Raw genomic sequence first — 9,955 nt, 5'->3', positions numbered from 1 at the left:
TATTTCATATGCACAATTTTTCTAGAATAATCACGAAAAGACTTAAGAATTCCGAGTGGTGAATAGGTTTTTTATTAAAATCAACGCTGTGAATTTAATTGTAACCTTTTCAACCAATCTAGCTATGTATGCATATACATTTCCATATTTGTACTTAATAACTTATTTGCAATTGATGGGTCTTTACCCTTCATGCAAATTAATCATATTTCAAACATGGAGTCTATTTCGGATTTTATGGCCTCTAACTATTATTCGGAATTTGAATTTGTCGTAGCTAATTTACAAGACACTATTACCTTACCATATAATAGTAAATAGTATGCTTGTAACTCTTAGGTTTATTTCTAACTTAATAGAAATTTATAGGATTCAATCCAAGCCTTTGGTGAATTCTATACCTATACGGGGTAATTGCATCAAATACTGAGTTTCAAGGCGCTTTTAAAGCCCTTTGATTATATTGATCTTACTCCAAAACTTCTAAAGTTTTGTGAGTATTGAATTCTCATTTAAGGCACTTGTAAAGTCCTTTGAGTATTCTGGATCAATCATTCTCATGAAGCCCTTTCTAAAGTTTTCCGAGATTCTCAGTTTTATTTTGTTGTTAATCTCGATGATCATCAAGTTCATTTTCCTCCCACTTGTCGTTTTGGAAATGCTTTAGTTTCTAGAAAGACACCACTTAGAGCAACAAATACTATGTTCTCAATTAGGTTGTGGAGGATAATGCTCGTTTTCTCGCTTGAATGCTTACAAGGAGACATGAGTATTGTCTTTGAATAAAAGTTCGTTGTGAAACAAAGAGTTAGCTCCCACTTGAGCTATCTTAGCCTTTATTGAGCCACTTGGCTCCCACTGAGACAATTAGCTCCCACTTAGGCTAAGAGCCTTAGACATATTCTTGAAAAGACGCTAGAAACTATTTCTATCCGTAACTAAATATGGTGTCCTTTCTTAGCTTCGACAATTTTGTTTAGTGTAACACTAGTTATTTGTACAAATATTTAAGAACTTTATAGGAAAGGATGTGATCCATCATCATTCGAGTCATTTCCATATGGCATCGAGGCCTCTGTCAAGACATACTATATTCTTTAGGGAGCTAATTATGAAATTCCAATTTCCAATTCATAACTTTGATATGATCACTCTTGGCTCAAGCAAACATCGCTCGATCTAGTCTCGACGTTTTGATAACTTGTCAAGTCGATTCTATACATCACTGAACTTTTGAGCTACTTAAGATCCAGTTTGTTCACATTTGATGAATATAGTCATATTCTTTCAAAATCTTGTGAAAATGTTGAAGTAATGGAATTCTCTTTAGCTTTTGGAGTCAATTGTCTATACCAAGCACAATCGCTCCTTTCTTTGTTGATTTCAACAAGTAAGTCTTGGTTGCCTTAAAACGATTTCGAATCGATCAACTATCAAGAGTCTATCTAATAGAGCAATCTAATAGAGCCTTAAGTAAGTTCTTGTCGATGTGACATTTGCTAAAGATGTTTGGAGCACAAATCATGTCCATGACATGAACCTTGTGAGTTTTCATGTTAGAGATATGTTTGTTTATATTCAAGTATCCTTGACTCATGGCTTAAACAACCATGTCATTCGAATAAAACCAACAACTATTGCTCTTTTACTTTTAATGTGAGTCTTTCCGTGTGTAAACGGATCATTTGCTGATTATGGAACACAGTTATCATTATTTGTTCCAGCCTTAGCTTTAAAAGGTCTTTAAACAAAGCAGATGACCTTATAACTGATGTAGCACCACTTGCTTCATTCTAAGCTTGTAAGTCAACAACTTAGCTTAACTGCATTTGTTTTGAGGTCACTTCGAAAGTGGAACTCTCAAGCAGTATCTAATACTTGTGAAGATAAGTTGCTAAATTTAATTACTATAACATGAACTTTTAGGTAGAACTGGAATCTCAAATTCCTTTTCTAGGTTCCTTGTTTCCTATATTTCTTATCATACATCATCTCATAACTTTTAAGAACCATTTCTTTGAGTATTTTGACTTATATATTTGTTAGGAATAATTAACCATCTAATGCGCCGTAAAACAAAGTTCCATCTTTTCCTTTAACGTACTTGAATTACTACATCAATGAGTCCTACTCATTAGTGTATGAAGCGAAAAGATATGTTGGTTATCCACTATAGACAATTTGAGTTTTTCAACTTAATACTTCATGTTCATCAAACCTACCTAGTATTTTGAATACATGATATCCAACCGTCCTTTCGGACTAAGCTATGAAAGTCGTTTATGAGAAGTGGAATTTTAGAAATGCCTCTTCTTTCCTTGAGAACCATTCTCAAAAGATTTTCTTTTACCAATCATTGGAAACACTATAATTTGATTTAGAACTCTACAAATATAAGTGCAAAGTATAACCATTTATCAAGATAATAACATAATAAGTTTGAAATTTAAAGTATACATGCAAACATTCAATCTTACTAAGTGTCTTATTCACGCATTAAATTTTTTTTTCCCATTTAGGAGAGAATAAAACGATTCCAAGACCCAAAAATCAGAAAGTGATTAAGCATTCTTTGGCTTGTCTTAACACTTAATATTTTAAGGTAAGCAATCTAATTCCTTATAGCTCTAAGCTATTCTTGGTTCGATAAAACATCACATCTAATGCTTTCTTGACGTTTTATCTCCATTATTTCCACAACATCTATGGACTCCTTACTTATATCGTTGAGTCTAACCAAAACTAACGTGTATGCGATGCCTTGCTTTGGCAAGCCCACCAACATACCTTACTTCCCTAGGAAAGTAGTAATGATGTACTTTGGCACAACCCATTACTATTCTCATTAGTTTCGTAAGTGTCATTTTAGAATGACAATTTAACTCAATTTTCTTTGGGACTTAGGGTTTCTATGTTGGTTGATTTAAGTGAACTAAACTAATCATCACAACATTCAAAATCCTAAACACGCATCTAATTTAACATCGCAATTATATAATCAAAATATATAAAGCATAATTCAAGATGCATTTGGCAACTAGCATGACCCCTTGAGTCTTCAAGTCTTCAAGGGTCTTCATCACATCATCTCGGCTTCGTCTTCTAAGAATCGCCATCTTCGAGACATCGCCATTAATAATGCAACTGCTAAAAATCACGACTAGGACTAATCAAAATATTAAGGTACAAAAATACGCAATGGTATGCAGACCATATTTTGATTTACAAAAATACATAACGGAACGCAGTCCGTATCTACTATCCTAATCGGCCCCCACTAGTTGCAATTTTCATAAAACCTGTGATAGAATATTGATTCCATTCATCCATTCACTATATGTGAATGCCCCTTGCATTTTAGAACGCAAAACAAGTAACAATGCATAACACGCTCAAACTAGTAACTAACTTAGGTGGTTAATCCAATTAATGCGCCTAATTAAAACAAATCAAAGTTGTTAACCTATTATGTTATTAAACGCAATAAAATTAGCTCAAGTAAATAATGAAGCCCCATTAAATTCCGCATCCAACTTAATTAAAATTAATCCAATTAATTTAATTAAGTTGGTTTATCCAAAATTTGCCAAATTATTTTGCAAGTACTGGAAAAACCGAGGCCTACCCTTTTAAAAATAATTAAATATAATAATTAAAACGGCAAAAATCGCAAAATCGCATAGCCCTTCGATGCTCGAGTGCCTAGCACCAAGCCACGAGGCACCGCTGCATTGCGTTGTTGCTGCCCCCTCGCACATCCACTTGTTGCGCCAGCACGTGCATGTGGCTGACAACATCGCACCAAGTGCGTTATGTTGGCCACACCAGTATGCTTGCGCACACACAAGTGAGGGCCTCAAAGGCCGGCTCATGTGCGAGGTGCGTGCTGCCTAGTAGTCGCAAGTCGCAGCCCACGGAACAACACTACTCTCGCACCAAGGTTGCTCGCACACATGCACTAGTAGCACATCAACGATGCACCACCTCGCATCCTCGGCAGCCACATGTGGGCTGCGCAAGCACCTTTGCTGGCCGAGAGAGATGCTTGGGGTTTCGTGCCTCGTTTTGCGCGCTTGTGCCTCGGGATTTTATCCCGATTTTTGTGTAATATAAATAATGAATTCTAAATTAATTTTAGAACCAATATTGAGCAAAAATTAAAATAAAATAAGTTCAACTTCAATAAATTAATTTTTAGTGTACAAACCAAAATTAATTCAAGAACCATTCTTTAAATTATTTTTGGCTCAACTTGATGTTACAAAAATTGAGGGTTATTCTCACAATTAATTTAACCAAATATAAATTAATAATGAGATTTGACAAAATAAAAGGAGTTGGAAAATTAACACAATCATCCAATGAAAGTTTTCCAACACTAACTTGTGTAAACTTGAAAAATTACATTTTCCAATATGAAGATTAATTAATTTAAATTTCAATCACAAGTTTTGAACTTCTAAGACTTTAATTAACTCAAAATGATTAAATCAAAATTAGTTCAACATGGAATCTAGAAAGTTAAGTTCTAACCAAATAAACAATTAAAGATTGGATCTTTAACACTTTTAAGGATTTTAAAATTACAAATTCACCATAAACATTCACATTTGAAACAATTAATTTCCAAAAATGTGAAATTGCAAGTTTATGTGAAAAATGAATTCCCCAAATTAAGCACCAAATATGACTTCATAAACATGCTTAATAAGGGCTATTATTGAAGTAGATTAATGTTGTAACCATACACATATTCTAACATTAACATGCAATAATTTATCAAGGTTGAAAGATTTAAAAAATTTTGTCAAAACCAAAAAACCCCTCGAAAAACATGTTTCTGGGTGGATTTTGGCTTCTAGACAACCCTATAGAGAGTCAAAACTGATTTAGAACATCGATTCCACCTAAAATTCACTACTTTTGGGTCGAAATCTGGGTTCTTGAGCCAAAATTCGCTTAAATACGAGATTAAAACTAATTAATAACGAGCTTCTAATCTAATTAGAAAGCAAAACCAGAAATTTAAATCCATTTAAATCACCTTGACTAATTATTAGTTACAATAATTAAATAAGCGCGGCTTAGATACTGCTGTTGGGTTTCGTAGTGTCCAACACTACGCGGAATGAAACCCTCCCAAAATTCGCACACAAATTAAAGTAACTAAGCATGCACGTTAATTAACAATCACATAATTAATTAACAAAGATAGAGAAAAACGATCATACCCTTGATGCATGCTTCGCTCCTTTTAGAACTTGAACTTGAAAGCGTAAAGGTCCGCAAATGCGCAAGCCACCAACGGCTCTCACCCTCGAGACCCGACCCGAACGACCCCTACCCCGAAGCTTAGTCAGGGCTAGACCAAAAGAAATTAGAGTATTAGAACTAAGGTTTTCTCTTCTTGGAGATCCCTTAAAGTTCACAACTCAAGTGTCCCTTCCCAATGCCAAATTATTGGTATTTATAAGGAAGGGAGCCCTTGAATTCCAATCTCCCATCAATGTGGGAGAGTTGGTAAAATGCATTTTATTCAATTTAATTTAATCCAAAAATCAAATTGAAAAGCAAATGAATCAATAAACGACAAGTGTGAAGTGGTAAGCAAGGAGTTAGGTGAGGAACACAAGGGGGGACCACCTTCCCCTGGTCCCCTAAGAAAAACCCACACACACAAGCTCTCACACGCACAATCAACCACAAGCAAGTGTTGGTTGACAGCCTGCCTTGGCTGCCAAGGCAGCCTCGCTGCTGCCTAGCACCATGGTGGGGCCTGCCAGCAAACCTACATATGCCTACACACAACCAGCAGGCAAGGCATGCTATGCGGGTTGCTGCTGCTGCTGCGTTGTTTATGCTAGGCAACGCTAGCTGTTGCTATGCTTGCTGCTAAGTGCGAGGCCCCAGCACGCTAGCACGCATGGCGCGTCAGCTGCTAGCTTACGTGCGACTAGGTGCACCAGCCCTGCAAGCATGCTTGGCCAGCAAGCCTAGCACGCACATGCATGCTTGGCTTGAGGCACAACCATGCGATGCGGTTGGTGCCCTATGATAGCCTAGCCTTCTCAAGGTTAGGACAATGCAAAGCTACGGCTTAACTTAAACTTGTCATTTGCTTGATTTCTCGTCTCGTCGAATCCTAAATTCGACTCGACTTACGACGCTCTAAGCTCGATATCCGACATCTTTGTTCGTAATACTCTAATTACTCATTTAATCCTTTGGATTAATTCGTCATTTTGGTTCGGTTACTCGATTGGGTGTGACCCGAAGGGTTCAGTCAAGATTAAGCTGTAATATGAATTATGCATTAATATTACTGATCAAAAGCGGCCTCCAGTTAGGCATTTGATCACTTGACCTCACTGAATAATTAGCTTTCTAATAATTCCGAACCCTCTATTGGAATAATACACTTGTTTTAAGGACACCATTCCTTTCAACTTGCACATTGTTTTTGGTTTTCTTGAATATTGGTTCACATATCATGGTGAGCTTTAATATGAACCTACTTATGTATTCCAACCAGCCAATAAATCCTCGAATTTGTTTCTCTGTTTTGGGTGGTATTATGGTCATGATTGTCTTTATCTTAGTGGGATCTATATTAATTCCTCTAGAGCTAATGACATAGCTTAGTAACCCCGAATGCACACTTGATGGGATTAGCCTCATGTTGTATTTTCAAAGCCTTTCGAAGAATTTTCTTAAGGCTACTTGGTGGCCAGGGCGATCCTTGGATTTCACGATCATATCGTCCACATACACCTCAACTTCTTTGTGCATCATGTCGTGGAGTAAGGCATTTAGTGCTCTTTGGTATGTGGTACCCACTTTTTTCAACCCGAGTGGCATTACCGTGTAGCAGTAAGTGCCCCATGGTTTTATGAAGATTATTTTCTCCATGTCTTCTTCTGCCATGAGGATTTGGTTGTAATCCGCGTACCCATCCATAAATGAGAGAAGTGCATGATTAGCTGTATTATCCACTAGAATATCAATGTATGGTAGAGGGAAATCGTCCTTTGGGCTAGCCTTGTTGAGATCCCTGTACTCGACACACCTTCTTACTCTACCATCCTTCTTGGGAACTGGTACCACGTTGACGACCCATTCTGGATACTTAGATACCTTGATAAAACCTACAGTTATTTGCTTTTGAACTTCTTCTTTTATTTTAAGTGCTACGTCAGGTTTCATTCGACGCAAATTTTGTTTTACAGGTTTCATTCTCGAGATTAGCGGTATAGTGTGTTGAGAAATTTCTCCATTTATACCTGGCATATCTTCATATGACCAAGCAAAGACATCAATGGATTCTGCAAGTAGATTTATTAGTTCAATTCTTTCCTCTTTATTTAGAGTTAAGCCAATTTTAACTTCTCTTTTAATGGTGGGATCTTTTGATGTATTAACTGTCTTAGTTTCTTAGATTATTGCTGTTTAATTTTCAAGTGCTTCCATTGCTTTAATTATTTCTTTGTCATTTTCATTATTAGCAAAGCAATGCTCGTCATCTTGGTTGAGGGAATAACACGAGGATTAAGAGGAAGAAGACATATTATTGAATTCTTAAATCATTTCATCGAAAAGAGAAAGGTCTGATGGGACCTGGCTACTAACTATTCTAGGGGTAGGTACTAAACTAGGTGAGATAGTAAGGGGTGCAACTACTAAAGACTTGGAAGACTCAATAGAAGACTCTAAGGGAGACTTGAGCTTAGACTCGGACTCTAACTCAGATGACTCAGACTCGTCGAACATAGGTCCTTCTCTCGCGGTTATGGATATCTTTCTCCTATTTGGTGTAGTCACCTTCACGGTATTGCGCCATCCTTTGAGTAGTCCTTCTACCGGAGTGATGATCTTGGAGGGGTCAAAATTTTCACTTTGTAGCACAATTTTTATAAGCGCAAAATTGTCGTCGACACGCTTGGGCTCATTTTCTCATACCCAAAGAGGAGACCCATGACGTTAAAGTCAAAGCATGGAGGTAGTTGTGTTTGATAGACTCGCCCAGAACGAGTTAGGTGATCAATCTTGTTTGGATTAGTCTTGGTACTTGTGAACCAACTTTCTTCAAGAGGTGTTGATTGTGCCTCCAATTCTAAATTCTAAATGTTCCATGAGTTGTGCTTAATGCCATTGTTCATCTAGGGAAAGGTTTGACAAATCTTGTGATTTTCCCAAAAAATGATCCCAATCAGCCGCTACATGATAAGTATCATTTATAACACATTTTAGGGCGTTTTCCCCCTTAGTTTTAGGTTTATTTCGGTGTTTCTTTGTTATTTCTATTCCTTTTAGTCTTGTTTTAGTTATATTTGTCTTAGTTTATGGTTTTAGGCCTTAGTTGTGATCGAATAATATGCTTTTTGCTCGGTTTTTAGCTTGATTTGCGTGTTTTTCTATGTGTTCTTTCACTCTTTTCTCTCTTGGTCTATTTGTGTAGGAGCTTGATGCTTTCTTCAATTCTTATGACCTGAGAAAAGGCAAGAAAGTTCAATAGAAGAAGCTTGAACCTAAGAAAGAAGCTAAGAAGCTTGAGACAAGAAAGCTTGAAGCACGTAGAAGGCCTTAAACCGAGTCTTGTTCACTCTTTCAGTCATAACTTTTGATCTACACATCGGATTGAGGCTATTAGAATTGCGTTGAAAACTAGAGTTGAAGATCTTTCCAACGGTAGGTTGTACACCCCAAGAGGCCTCTTAGAACAGAAGTTATGGCCATTTGAATCTGCAAGACATTGTCAGGCTGCGCAGCCGCCGCGGGCGCGGATATTTGTGCCGCGGGCGCGGCCCTCTGTTCTTCCTAGCTGTTGCAACTTTCAGGAGATGCCTAAGAAAATCCTTGCCGCGGGCGCATGTTTCTGGATCTTTTTCGTGCTTAATTTCCGGATTTCTTTCTTTCTCTTCTTGTAATATAAAATAGAGGACTTCTTAGACTTCCTTAAGACAAGTTTTACATTTCCTCTCTCCTCTAATTAGGATTAGGGTTAAATTAGGATTTTCTCTCTCTAGTTTAGGAGTAGTTTTAGAGAGAGAAAGCTTGGATTTCAATGGAGATTTGAGAGCTTGAAGAAGCAATTTTGTGGATTCTCTTCTCATCTATTCAATGAGCTTTTCGAACTTTCTCTCACCTTTATTGCTTTGTTTAGTTCTTGTTTTTGCTTATTTCATTGTCGATTAGAGTAGTTAATTAGTTTACTTGTTTGATTCTTGCTTTAATTCTAGTTTTACCTTGTTTTTCTTCATTATGTTTACTTAGATTTTGTTCTAGGGAAATGGATGAAGGTTATGTTGATGAATTGAGTGATTGGTTGTGATTAGTATGCAAATGATTCTTGATTATTATGTTTGGATGATGCTTACATTGACTAGAATCTTTTTAGCTAATTGATTCTTGGTTCTTAATTGTGCTTTCAATCAATTGTGCGGAAGTGAGTTGATTGAGAGTCTAGATTCTTCCATACCTTTGCTAGGCTAGTTGCGCGGGAGTGAATTAGCTTAGTAGGATAATTCGCATGCTTAATTGTGCGGGAGTGAGTTGAGTGTGTTAATCGTTCCTAATTGAGATCATGATCATCTAATTGTGATTTGTTATTGAATTCATTAATGTAGTTGGATTCCCCTTTCCCTAATATCTTGTTGATTGCTTTAAGTTGTGTTTTAGATGTTTCTATCCCTATCTCACAACCTTCCTACTAGTCTAATTACCTCAAATTAATACACTTAGTCATTGTGGTTCGACCCTAGCTTGCCACTATCTAGTGTGAACTTGATAGAGTTAGGTTAGGAATATAAATTTTTGATTTGATCTAGGATAGTAGACATAACATATTGTCCCCTGATCACTCCACTTGTTTTAACTTGGAGACAAGGTTGAGGTGGGATGGCGGCATATTTTGAGACATATAAGTCTTTAAAGTCGTCGTCCTATAATCCACACACTT

Source organism: Chenopodium quinoa, unplaced genomic scaffold (genome assembly GCF_001683475.1).
Source record: "Chenopodium quinoa cultivar QQ74 unplaced genomic scaffold, ASM168347v1, whole genome shotgun sequence".
NCBI lineage: Eukaryota > Viridiplantae > Streptophyta > Magnoliopsida > Caryophyllales > Amaranthaceae > Chenopodium > Chenopodium quinoa.
The sequence above is the reverse complement of the archived record's forward strand: the minus strand, read 5'-3'. Positions refer to the sequence as shown.